The following is a 13,432-nucleotide window of genomic DNA, read 5'->3' as shown; positions in this document are numbered from 1 at the left end:
TAGGGTGCTCTTGGATAAATTACAGGACATTTTTCCTTGTGTTTGTAGGCAATTCATTTCCCTTATGCTGTGATCGATTTTATACTATTCTGCGATAAGATAAAATATTGTGATACTTTACAACTTCGTCTTCATTTTAATTTATTTACACTTACTTACCATTGTTCTTGTTCACTACAATATTACACATTTACATTTAAACATTTACCAGGTCATTTACTTTAACGTTAAGAAACGTTTTTAAAAATTAGCTGTGGCATTTAGCACGCGAAGAGGTGTACATGATATATACACTGCCAATTGACATGCGGAATCGGCTAATTCACGAAACTTCACTAATTACCTTTTCAAATAATTACTGTAGCGAACTGCAGCAATACAAGAAGTGAAGCCAGGGATCTTACAACATATATCCACTTGGAATGAATTTTGAAACTACCACCAATTTTGAGATATGCGCAATCAAACTTGCCGTAAAAATGCACTGTTGTTACACTTACATTTAACAAAACGACATTTAATGCAGTGAAGCTCAAAAGTTACTGGAACACCAATGGATTTCGTCGCAAAATTCAGGAACGCATTTCTCGAAACTGGTGTCATCCTCAGAATTCGTTCTGAATTGATATGACATTGAAATTCACCCACTACACTTCGGAAATTGCGATGTGCTGAGTGCAGTAAATAGCTTAATATTTAATAAGAAAAAATGCGTTAATTATTGGAACATTCACAGTCATTTCTTTGTGCAAACAATGTCTGCGTCTGAGAGTAATCTAGCTGAATAAGTAGAATTGTAGTACATGTGACAGGTTAGATTTAAAAATTCTGTTAACGAGAAAGAAAACACCTCATATAATGCTCAAATTGTATCTGTCCAAGAAGTTCACAACCAAATCATCAGAATTCTTACGCCGTCTATGATTCGCTAACGCCAAGACCCTACTACACGCCAACAATACTGGCACGTTTAGCGCAGGGTGAGGAACCAGACAGTAAAAGAACTGAAAATCACGGGTTTAAATCTTTGAATTCTGGGCTTTTACACGCCAAAATAAAGACTTCATAAAGAGGTACACCGTAGTGGAGGACTGTGGAATAATTTTTGTCACCAGGGGATCTTTTAACGTGCCCCCAATGCACGGGACAGCGGAGTTTTTGCACTTAGTCCCCGTCGAAATGCGCCCGCCACGCCGGGATCTGATCCCGCGACCTCGTGCTTAGCAGCGCAACACCATAGCCGCTATGCCACCACGGCAGGCGAATTTAATTATTTAGTGGGCGAACTTGTGCCCCCCCCCCCTCCACTCACCCACCCTCCCATAGAAAAAAATTTCACGGGCGATTACGAAACTCCCTAAGCGATATTTGAGCGCAGCTCTATGCGTGCGTTCATTTCGTGTGTCAATATTTTGTATTACAATTATTTACATAGGTACACGGTTTATATTAGGGAGAGAACACTGTGAGTAGCGTAGCTATCGCGGATAATCCATCTCGTGCGGCGAATCGCAAACTGACCCGCCGTGGTTGCTCAGTGGCTATGGTGTTAGGCTGCTGAGCACGAGGTCGCGGGATCGAATCCCGGCCACGGCGGCCGCATTTCGATGGGGGCGAAATGTGAAAACACCCGTGTGCTTAGATTTAGGTGCACGTTAAAGAACCCCAGGTGGTCAAAATTTCCGGAGTCCTCCACTACGGCGTGCCTCATAATCAGAAAGTGGTTTTGGCACGTAAAACCCCAAATATTATTAATTGCAAACTGAACGAAATGTGGCGCGACTGCCTCGCTAATCAGGAGGTCGCGAGACAGCACGTGGGTGACGCACGGGCGCGATTCACAGAAGCCGCCGCAGACAGACCTCCGCTCACGCAGCGCTTTGTTTCCATCCAGACGGCGTGCGCTACTGTGGCGCTATATCGTAGCCATCGTCATCGCGAAGCCAACCTTTCATGGCACTACGCTTTTCTTCTCACGTGTTCGTTCCACCAAGGACGAGGGCGGCCATTCGTCGCGGATGAGACGTGGACCCAGTGTTAACGGAGACAGCATCTAAGGGAGCGTCACAGCCGCTCGCCATCGCCCCTTGCAGGAGCTGTGATCCCCTTCACACACGCCGGTACCGCACATTGGCCTCAGTAGCTGACGCCCCGGACGAACGTAGCCCTCCCCACCTCCCCTCGGAAGCGCAGACCAGATCGCCCACCAGGCTGCAGATGCCGTCGCCGCAGGGAACGAATTTCAACAAGAGGGAACACTCGGCGAAAACTGAAAACAGGAAATACGTCACGCCAGTGTTAATCTCGGCCGTTGGCTGCCGCGAGCGTCGGGGAAAAAAATTTTTTTAAAGGAATTTACCAGACACCGTTTTATTTTATTTTTTATTCTTTCCCGGCAAAACTAACTATATGTGCGCATAAATTAAGCTATATTTTGCGACTTACTTTCCCTACGTTACCTAGCGACAGGCGAATGACGCGCCAGGTGCATGCGTCATGCGTCAGACACGCCGTCGACGCGAGCGAGGCCGGCTGCGCATGTGAGCGTTGACCTGTTCGGCGACCCGTCTGCCTTTCTTTCCTTTTTTCTTATTTAGCCTCGTTTTTTGGGGGGGCTCCCGGCGTATTCTTGCCTTCCTTCTGCACTTCGACACGGCACCACTGCACAATTCGACTACGGCAAGGCGAGAAATTTTGTTTGACAGTCTGCGACGCATTTCGAGAAATTTAGGCTTACCGCACGGAACATATGACTTATGACGCAGTTACCGAAAAAAAGCTCAGCCGTGCTGCGGCAGTTAATTTGAGTTAATGACTCCAACTGGGAGACGGCTGCGATGCTTTCTGTGAATCGCACAATATTCTCGCTAATTTCGGTAGTTTTTAGGCATGGCTCGGCGTGCCTTGTGTTGTGACGAAGTTAGCGAAAAGCAGCTCGGCCGTGGTGCCGCATTCATTTTGGCGCGTATTGAATCTTAGTGAGACAAGTTCGCAACGCATTTTGTGGCCTTGCAACAACATACACCTTCTTTCGGCACTCACGCTTGTCGAAAACACGACGCGCCATTGTCAAGAGTGATAACACGGGATTGTGTTGCTTGCGCCGGCAGGACGCGCAAAAGATAACGCCGATGAGCTCAAACACAAGGAACTTGTAACTCGAAAATCCTGTCTTCTGAGCGACTGAAAACAGGCATTGCACCCAAACATTTGTCTTGAGTGCGAGTAGAAGGAATTCTGCGAGCGTTCAGCATGGTCTGTTTGAGAGCCTGTGTTGTGGCCACCTCTGTGCATAGGTAGCGTACTATCGCGTCTGTTGAACCCAAGTTCTTTCGGAAACGCGCAGTCGCCCGTTTATTTGTGCTCGTAAAGGGCAGGAAATGAGGCCCGGGAATGGCGGAATGCTTAGAAATCGGATGTTCTCGTGATATGTGCGGTATTGTCTGTGATGAGTCGGGTATTTCCTACGCCATGTATGTAAAAGCGCATTGCTCTTGTTTGTAATGCCACCCATTCACCACTTTCACACGTTTCTCCTCTGTACGCACTATTCCTATAATATGTTAATACCAAAATGAAACATGCTTGTAATGTAATTTTTCTTCAGCTGACGTCGTCCGGTGGAGCTTCGTACGCGAACTATAGCTGCTTACCTCGTGGCACAACGTTGTATGAATGCACAAAAAACCCGGTACGAGCATTTATATAGAGTAAAATAAATATGTCCTCGTTACACAAGGCGTCTTGCATCTTCTCTATGAAGTTACACGGTGCACATTCGATGGAGGCTTGTAAAGATCGTCTGCAAAGTTTTACTTAATGAAATGATTCCGCACCAAGACCGCGCGGTGGTGAGCGGTAGAAGGAACAAAAATGCCGCTACGATCAGCGCAGCTAGCTGGCGTAACGCGTTTCAGCTAGCGTTCAATACGTGCGCGCCAACACCGTAACCGGAAGTGTGGTTCAGTTATTGCTCGGTGCGCTGCGGTCAATTCTGCCGCTGGGCTCTACGGGAGTGCCCGCTCTTGTGGAATCCTTTCTATATGGCGTGGCCGCCGGCTGCTCAGCGCATGCGCAGGCCGTTTCTCCTCCGTTCCTCCTCCGCTTTCCGCCTCATGATTTCACTGTAGCCGCTTCCTCCACTTTCATCGTCACCCTCTCTCATCTCCCGCTGCGCTCCACGTTCACTTTCATCTTTCGCTGTGCTCGTTCGATGGGTTACGAGCTACGACGCCGGAGCACGCCGACGCTCAACGCAGGAAGGGGCGCCTAAAGCACAGACCACACGCACGATAGCGGACGCGCGCAAGCTCGCGTCTACGCGCCTGCCGCGCCTCGCGAGGAATGTTGGTTTGCATTTACAAATACGCGCTTCTATGCGCGCGACAGCACGCGTTCGCTGGGGTAACTTACAGACGCTTTGGAAGACGCCACTTCGTACTTTGTTATTGACAGTGTTTCAAAATGGTTCGATATCTGTAAACGTAATTCTTATATCGTTATAGCTATTATGTCAGCACACAAAGCAAAGATTAAGCACTTTCTTGCATGAACTAAATCCGCTTCATCGACAGTTGAATGTCGTGCGCCGAAGCTGCGTAGCCACGTGAGCTGACGAGATGCACTCCAAGCGCGCGATAACAGACAGCAGCTGTTAATTCACCGAGATCGCGCTGGGTTTCGACGCGTAGGAGCCGCGCCGCACGGTCTGCGCATGCGTGGGCACGCGTTGGCAAGCGTACGTGTGGTGAGGGCTTGAGAGCTGCGCTATGAAACACGTGAATCTTGAAGCACAACAAAAATTGGAGGACGCTTAAACCTCGCCTTCAAAAGTGAAACGCGATAGCGTTTCCGTCGACCCGCCAAAGGGTGTAAGACAATGGGCTACGGTGCAGCGATCCCTTACGAGGCGCCCCGCATCGGACGCGGTGAGCGTCGAGCAACGCAGCGTTCAGCGCGGCAACGAAACGTGCGCCTGAGCAAGCGGAACGAACCAAAGAACTCGGTGTCTCGGAGGGGGAAACGATGCACGCCAGCCAAACGTCGTGATCGGCACGGGCAGAGAGATAAGTGATCTAAAGAAAGGAAGGACGCTTGATTCTGCAACCCATGAAGGAGCAAGGCGAAGCGTCGTCAGGGGAGAGGGAGTCCGGGCCGCGACGCGCCTCGCACCGGTCCCCGCACAGCCCCAATGCGCGCGTGGCGCACCACCTGTCGGGGCAGCGCCGTACATTGAGAGGAGGGGGTCTTCTGTGCTTGCCGCAAGATGGCTCTGTGTGTGCGGAAAGCGCAGAAGAAATGTAGCGGAAACGCACTTCGCTACTCGTGTAACTGCGACTTCTGTAAGTTACATGTTCATAATTACTGATATACGCCGTAGTATAACTTTCGACGGCTCGTTTCTAAGGCAAGACCGCATTTCCTAGAGGCGCTTTTGTACCGCTTTGAAGCATCGAACTCGTGGCTGAGTGGTGGCGTGTCCGTCTCACACTCCGGAGACCCTGGTTCGATTCCCACCCAGCCCATCTTGCAAGTTGTCTTTTATTCATGAAGTGCCTGCCGGGATTTATCCCTCACGGCCAACGCCACCGACGCCGACGACACCGGCTTTTCTGCGACACGAGCTCCTTAACGCTGTCGCGTTAATAGTTTGAGAGTACAGACGCCCGTCGTCGAAATCTGATCAACGGGTCAGATGCCTCGGCTATTTATACATGGCTCATCGTAGATTGCAACGTAATCGCTGGGCGTCGCGTGAGTTCCAAAATTTGAAACCCTAATCACGCCGAGCATGCAGTCTCATTAGAAAATTTTCTCCTCGTTATATATTTGAGCGACAATGTTCGAGAGAGTTCCAATAGATAATTAGGATGTGCCTTACGCCAAACAATTTGTAACATTTTTAGACCGTGAAAAACTGTCACCTGAAGAGTATAAGCAGTATGAATGCTTTGACGTAAGCTAATCATTGCAGGACTGATAAATGCAACTCACGTATGTATGTATGCATGTATGTATGTATGTATGTACGCATAAGACACGACTTTCTTTTCATTGAGAGAGTGTAGCACCAAGAGGTAACTTCATTTCTGCAGCCAGAGTATTTCTCACTTGAAGAGAATATGTGCCCGTCTGGCGACTTTCCTGGTTGTTTCCTGCGTACTGCGACGATGCGTGTTTCAGCCTTAGTGAAGCAGTGTGGTGACGTCATGCCTCTTTCCTCCAAGAAAGTGAGCGCGCTTTGTCGCTTCGAGGGCGAGGTACCAAGTTATTTCTACAGCAGATAAATAATGATCATCCTCCCCTTCAGAGTGCTTTCTCAGTTTCCGCAAAGTGGCAATGTTAGAGGGGAGGCGCGAAAGGGTCCAGGGGGTGTGAGTGAAGAGATAAAGCCTGTGGATGATGACACCTGGTTCTGTTGTCAATCTTTTTTGCCTATGAATACGTGCTCTGCAAGCGTGGCGCGGCATATTTGTTCTCGCTGCTCAACAAATCCCAGCGCCGTACTCTACGTGCACGCGCTAGTTGCGACGATTTCTCAAAGCGACGAAGGACGGATATCAGGTGTGCATGACGCGCGTTTGTCAGGATGCTCTCCTACGTACTTTGTGTATCGTGTCTCGTGGTCTCTGACGCTGCTAACACGGGGCACAAATGCACAATTTTGCCGGATGAGCTCCTGAATTCTTAGGTTGCGTGTCACCTCAGAAGCCTACTAAACGACATCGATCGTCATTAGACACGCTGCTTAAGGCGTAACGAAGAATTCTCGAGGAGCCCTTCTCGGCATTCTTGCATGTATCGCTTTCTCCCTCATTTTTGCCAGTTTAGACAGAGCCACAGTAGCACGGTCTGAGTGATGCACCGTGGTTCTTACGTATATGAAGCGCGAGGCCCTCTGCACCGGCTCCGGCTTGCCCGCGGTGCCCGGGACATCGCCGAGCCGCGATGCTGCTCTCCTGGCCAGCCGCCGCCAGGAGTCGGCGAGGACGCTGCTGTCGCCCTTCTTCGAGTGAGATGCGTCCCACCTTTGTCGTACAGAAGCAGAGGACGCAAAATGACGCGGCTTAAGTCTCCCTGTATTTTGTGTGTTGTGCTTTTTATGACATAAATAAATAAACCGGTGTATGTTACTTTTCCTCGAATAACTCTCATTTGCAAGATAAAAGCAGTACCAACGACTGCGTGGTGAACTTTAGCAAGTCTAACTAGTGACGGCAGCCGTACAACATCGACACGATATATAGTTCTCAACGTACCGCTCTGCATTTAAGCAGTCTGTGTATTGTACAATATCTGAATGACATTGAATTGAATTCTGGGCTTCTGCGTGCCAAAAGCACGATTCGCTTATGAGGCACGGCGTAGTAGGGGGCTACGGTCTAATTTTGGCCACCAGGGGATCTTTAGCGTGCATACCAATGCACGCGACACGGACGTTTTTGCATTTCTGAGTTATATCATGCACCGCATTCGGATACACATAATAATCGGGCTTAAGTTGCAAACTAGCAATAGTATCAATGTTATTAGGAAAACTGAGATGCACAGGAATAAGCAGAACAGTATTTGCAGCCTAAGAGATCCAGCATCATCTGTCGATACCACTGAATTCCCTATCATTAGAAATGGGAAGGCCCTAAACCGTTTTGAAATATATTCCCAAAATATTTCTAAAGAATTCTTGAACCAATTCAAAGGAGCGCTTAAAGATATTACCTGGCACAACGATTTTGCGTGCAGATGATACATATTGGAGAGAGATGTCTCGAAAGTAGTAGTACTATTACGATTTCTGCTAATACCATGAGTAGGGCTTCCTCGTTTTCAGGCTTCATTTCTGCATTGAAAACATGAGTGTTAAAATCAAAGCTTAAAGAGTTTTTTTGTTAACAGCCTGCTGAGCAATGCGAAATTTTTGTGTAGGCATGCCCACCTATTCTGGTATGCAAAATGAAAAGGTTGAACTGCTTCTTCGTGTGACACATGTAAGAATGAACATTGCGTACTTCAAGATCAACCCACGAAAACATTTACACAGTCACAAGAAAATCCCAGGTATTTCCAACAGAAACGTGAAAACTGCAAAACAAATAGGGCCCAATTCACGCTGTGAATATGGTCGGCCAGCGAAGCTGTGGTATCACCGGATCCGATAGACCAGTGTGACGTAGCCTTGAAGTGGGTCCTGCCGAGCCTGAGCACGACACCTCTGTGCATATTGACGTTGCTGTTCCTTCCGCCGCTCATCGTGTTCCCGCTGTACTTCGGAAGTCCTAACTATGCTTGGCCTTTCCATAGCGGTATCACAACCCAAATGAAATCAGTTACTAGGCGCGTTCTTCTTTTACGTATGTAAGTGTAGCTACGACCATTCCCTGCTTCGTATGCTACAATTGTCGGTTCCCAGCAACTGCAGCTTATGCAACCGTAATCTTTACCGGGAAGCGCTTGCGGCGAAAACTATGCGCGAAGGCGAGCATCCTGCATGTTTTATTTCTTTCTCCCGCGCAGCTGGCGCCTCTGTTGCCGCGGAAGCGCGGAGCCGAGCGACATCTGGTGGTGCTACCAGAAACCCAGTGCTATGATTGGTTGATCTTTTGACCACAGTCACGGCAAGTGCATTGGGGATAGATGTATATGGCTTCAGCTTAAAAAAAATATAGAAGTTGGAAAGTCGAATTGACTCGGTGCCAAGTAAAGCCAGCTTTCACACCCTGTAAGAAAGCCTCACTTTCCACTTATACACTCAGAAGGCGCTCAAGGAACCGAGCTTCGCATCACGTGGCCGTGTTCGACACTGTCTTTGGTGGTAGCGCGCGCAGTGTCGCCGAGCTGCGGGGCCGTCAAGTGGCGAGAAATTTAAGTGCAGAGTGGTTCGAATTATTCTAGTACACGCAAGTTCTAGCAAACCGGCGTGTACTTCTAGCGTGGCTACTAGTTCGTGCGCTACCAGATCGTGCAAGCAAATGTGGTCATTCCCATAAACGGCTTTTGTGTGTGTGCGTGTGTTACTCCCATCCCTTCTGCAATGCCTCCACTTAAGGAAATAAAGCGAAAGTTGTGACAAATTGTGTGTTCCTTCTCATTGTCGTCGCCAACGTGCGTACCTGCTGCAGACGTACGCGTAGAAGTTGTCGCACGCAGGCTCGCTCAGGTTCGCGGCGCCGGCGAACAGTTGCGCGTAGCGACGGCACTGTTGGGACTCGCAGACGCCAGCCGCGCGGGGTGCTCGAGGCGCCCTCTGCCGCCGAAGAGGAGCGGCGATCAGCAACTGCAGCAGGATCACCACCACGAGTACCACGATGGTCGCGGGCAGGGGCCAGTACTCCAGCAGTCCGGTGTTCGTGGTGGCGGTCGGCTGAGGACTGTCGCGGGGCTCCGAGACGATTAACCTTTGCTCCTCGCCTGCGCGCGCGGCCGCCTTAGGCACCCCGACCGCCGCTGGAGGCTCCTGCCGGCCGTCACCATGCGAGAGAACGCAACCACCACAAACCTAGGCCGAAAGCTCGTGCCCTTGTGTGTCTATCTTAAGCAGGAGACGCGTCTTAGCACGAGGCGTCTCATACGACGGGCAATCAAGCGTCCTTTTGAGTCACATGTCTAGGAAACGTTGTTGGGACCAGTTCGAAACTTGCCGAGCGTTTCTTTTTTTCTTCGTGGGACGATTCGTCGATGAAAATGTGCGCAGCGAAAGAACACACACAGCGAAGGCGCACGAAGACAAGCCGTATGCTTACAGCTGTTTAACAGCGCAAGAGCTTTCGTAAATTATGAGCATGTTGTCACACCTGCTCACAAAAGCTCTATACACCACTGTCGTAGAAAGAACATGTGTAAAGCAAAGGCAGCTACTTCAACCGAGCTTTATCCAGATGGCACGCTTTTTTTTGCGCTCGTTTTAACGGGATAGCGTTAAGGAGCTCGTGTCGCAGAAAAGCTGGTGTCGTCGGTGTCGGCGTCGGCGTCCGCGGCGTTGGCCGTGAGCGATAAATTACGGCAGGCACTTCATAAATAGAAAGCAACTTCCAAGATGGGCTGGGTGGGAATCGAACCAGGGTCTCCGGAGTGTGAGACGGAGACGTTACCACTGAGCCACGAGTTCGATGCTTCAAAGCGGTAGAAAAGCGCCTCTAGTGAACGCGGTGTTGCCTTAGAAACGAGCTGTTTCTAAGGCTCAGGCGTGCGTCGCTTGCTCAGGCGCACATTTCGTTGTCGCGCCGAACGCTGGGTTGCTCGACGCTCACCGCGTCCGATGCGGGGCGCGTAGTCGCTGCGCCGTAGCCCATTGTCTTACATCCCTTGTCGGGTCGACGGGAACGCTGTCGCGTTCCACTCTTGAAGGCGAAGCTTAAGCGTCCTCCAGTTTTTTAAATAACGTCTGGTGGCGCAATAATTTGTTGAATAGTGAAGTCGGGAGCGAAGATTCTCTTGTGTGCAGTAACACCCAGCTTCGCCGCTGTGTAAAAAAGCTTCTTCTCAGTTAACTTCGCCTTTCTGACAGAAATTATTTGCATGATGTTCCTTTACATGATTACCGTAATCGTTTGCACATCATGTTGGGAGCATCCGCTTACCTTTGTTAAGTGACGCCAGTTTTGTTAATGTGTAAAAATTTCTTTTCCTGGTAAAATTCATATTACTGAGAAACTTTTCATGTGGTCTTCCTTTAAGTTACCAGTAAGTTAATTTGCACACTGAAAAATTCCGCCTTGGCAATTAAAAATTACTTAACACCCTTAAATGGTTAATCGTAGAGTTTCATAGCTATGTCTACCAGTTATCTAAATAAAGAAATACATCTATGCCTGAATTCACGTCACCATTTGCACGAAATCAGTGTCTGAAGCCAGGTATAGAACAAAGCCGGAACCGAAGGGGGTACCCGAACCAGAATTCCAGCCGGAACTGAAACTGAACCCGAACAAGTATTCGTGAAACGTGCTTAAACCCGGACAGAAACGTAAACGAAACGTAATAATCGTTACCGGTTCGGCACGAAACAGTTCAAACATACAGGACAACAGGTACTCCGCAGATTCAGACTCAGTGGACAACAGGCATTCAGCAAATGGAGTTTTTCGACTCCGTAAATGCTTTGAAGGTGAACACTTTAAAATGTTTACGTCCTTTGGGACACGTATTTTTGCCACACCAATAATCGTCATTCGTTTTGCTTCCGTTTACTTTGTTAGAAACTCAGTGCTCGCTACTTTCTTGTTAAGAATGACACTTCACTTTGACGGACAATTTTAGAATTGCGTTTGCAACCCAGCGTAAAAGCATTGCGCAGGTAAAGAAATAGCGTTGTCCTCCCTGCGCATACTCCGAACGTTGTTGGGTTTGTGCTGCTTACGTGCGCTAAGATAACGTACCTTATTTGGAGAGCTTAACTTTCGTAATGTTCACGCGCGCTAAGAAATAGCGCTGTAGAACATGGCGGCACCCATGGTTCCCGTTTTAGCGTGAATTCTAGTGGTTACAAAAATTAAGTTATGGGGTTTTACGTGCCAAAACCGCTTTCTGATTATGAGGCATGCCGTAGTGGAGGATTCCGGAAATTTCGACCACCTGGGGTTCGTTAACGTGCACCTAAATCTAAGTACACCGGTGTTTTCGCATTTCGCCCCCATCGAAATGCGACCGCCGTGGCCGGGATTCGATCCCGCGACCTCGTGCTCAGCAGCCCAACACCATAGCCTCTGAGTAACCACCGCGGGTGTGAATTCTCGTGGTGGCTACTCCCTCATTCTCGTTGATCGCCACAAACTATTGAAATGAGCTTTCGCTTCCTCTAAAGCCAACTGAAACCTTAGCTATGAGCGCATAGCACGTCCAATTTCTGAGATCATTCGGCGATTCCGGCGTCCTTAGGCCTAACGAGACGCGCCCGCATAGCAACGCCAACGCCAAGCTGGTTGTTAATGGATTGCCTTGACTTGAATACCTGCGGCATAAGCCACCGGACGGCGCCCTGTCTTCCAACGTCACCCTTACGTTTGCGTTACCGTACGCTGAACTAAAAGTCTTGAAGCGACGCGCACCGTAAGGTATTGCAAAGGTGCTTGCGTTAAACTTACACGTAAGGCGACAAACAATATTCTAAACCTGCCCGATAGCACGCATGCTGTTCGTAGCCTTGAAGTATCACGGGCGGGCAGCGTTAAAGAAAGCATATCCACGCTATAGGTACACGACGATTATTGCTACGGGACAAAGAATATTCCCACAGCATGAAAACTGTCTTAAATTCGAATGTTTTGTTCGCCTAGCCAGAGCCGAGCGGTAAGAGCAGGGTCGCGCTCAAGCAGACGGTGATCTCGTCTCCGAAAAAAAACGTGGGCCGATCCCGCAGCGTGAGCGACCTCATGGGATGCGCGCCCCAATATACGGCGCCTAAGGATTCAGAGCTCACACGTGCGCTGGATGCCGAGAGGGGCGGACGTACTTGAAAGACTCCCTCGGGCGTTTTAGGCGGGTGCACGCGACGAAACTGTACTCCTCGAAAGAGCCGAGACTCCCCACGATGGTCGTGGGTAGGTTTCCGCGTTGACCTCTCGGACCGTGGCGAAATTGGTGGTTCCCCGGTTACGCGGGGGAGTGTTGGGCGCCACACTAAACGCCAAGAACACTACCCACGCGACGTGGCGGTGTCATCGTGACCACGCGTTCAGGAGAGGGTCAATCTGTATTCTCTTGCGAGTACATCTCGCACTTCAGTATGCGCAGGCCACGACTATCTATAACGGGCGGTAGCATTGATACGGCTGAAGAAGCGTCAAAGAAAATAAAATAGCAAAAAGGAACTGAAAAAAAAAGCCTTGCCCAGACATTTGCATCTTCTATACCTTTCAGAAATGCTTCGGATGATATAGATAATAGTCAAAGATGACTTTTGGCTTTCCTTTTTTTTTTAGAGAGAGAGCAGGCTGAAACCTATCGTTTCAGGCGGGGAAAGTAGACTGTGTGACCCCAACTGTCAAACCGCAAGGAATGCGCCACCGTTGCAACTCACCGGCGGCTGAGGCGACAGCGTCTTGTCCGAAGACAGCGACGTCGGCAGGGTCGTGCCCGAAGCTGCTTGTGTCACGCTGCGGCAGGAGAGAGATCGCCAATTAAAAATTTATTTATGGGGTTTTACGTGCCAAAACCACTTTCTGATTATGAGGCACGCTGTAGTGAGGGACTCCGGAATTTCGACCTCCTGGGGTTCTTTAACGTGCACCTAAAGCTAAGTACAGGGGTGTTTTCGGCCCCATCGAAATGCGACCGCCGTGGCCGGGATTCGATCCCGCGACCTCGTGCTCAGCAGCCCAACACCATAGCCACTGAGCAACCATGGCGGGTCGATCGCCAATGAGCGTGAAGGTCCATCACGCAACAAAGAGCGTTTTCTTATCGTATACGCTGATATTCAGTGACGCATATACGT

At 49.5% G+C, this 13,432-nt stretch overlaps 1 protein-coding gene across 1 annotated transcript in view; it reads right to left on the bottom strand.

Moving 5' to 3' along the window:
- The window catches only part of LOC142558009 (regucalcin-like), an 84,734-nt gene that overhangs the window by 47,781 nt on the left and 23,521 nt on the right, over positions 1–13,432 (bottom strand). The window contains exon 2 of the mRNA XM_075670177.1: positions 13,016–13,091. The gene's annotated coding sequence lies outside the window, so the exon portion shown is untranslated. The remainder of the gene's footprint in view (positions 1–13,015; positions 13,092–13,432) is intronic.

Source organism: Dermacentor variabilis, chromosome 9 (genome assembly GCF_050947875.1).
Source record: "Dermacentor variabilis isolate Ectoservices chromosome 9, ASM5094787v1, whole genome shotgun sequence".
Taxonomy (NCBI): domain Eukaryota; kingdom Metazoa; phylum Arthropoda; class Arachnida; order Ixodida; family Ixodidae; genus Dermacentor; species Dermacentor variabilis.
This window is presented reverse-complemented; position numbering and strand designations above follow the sequence as displayed.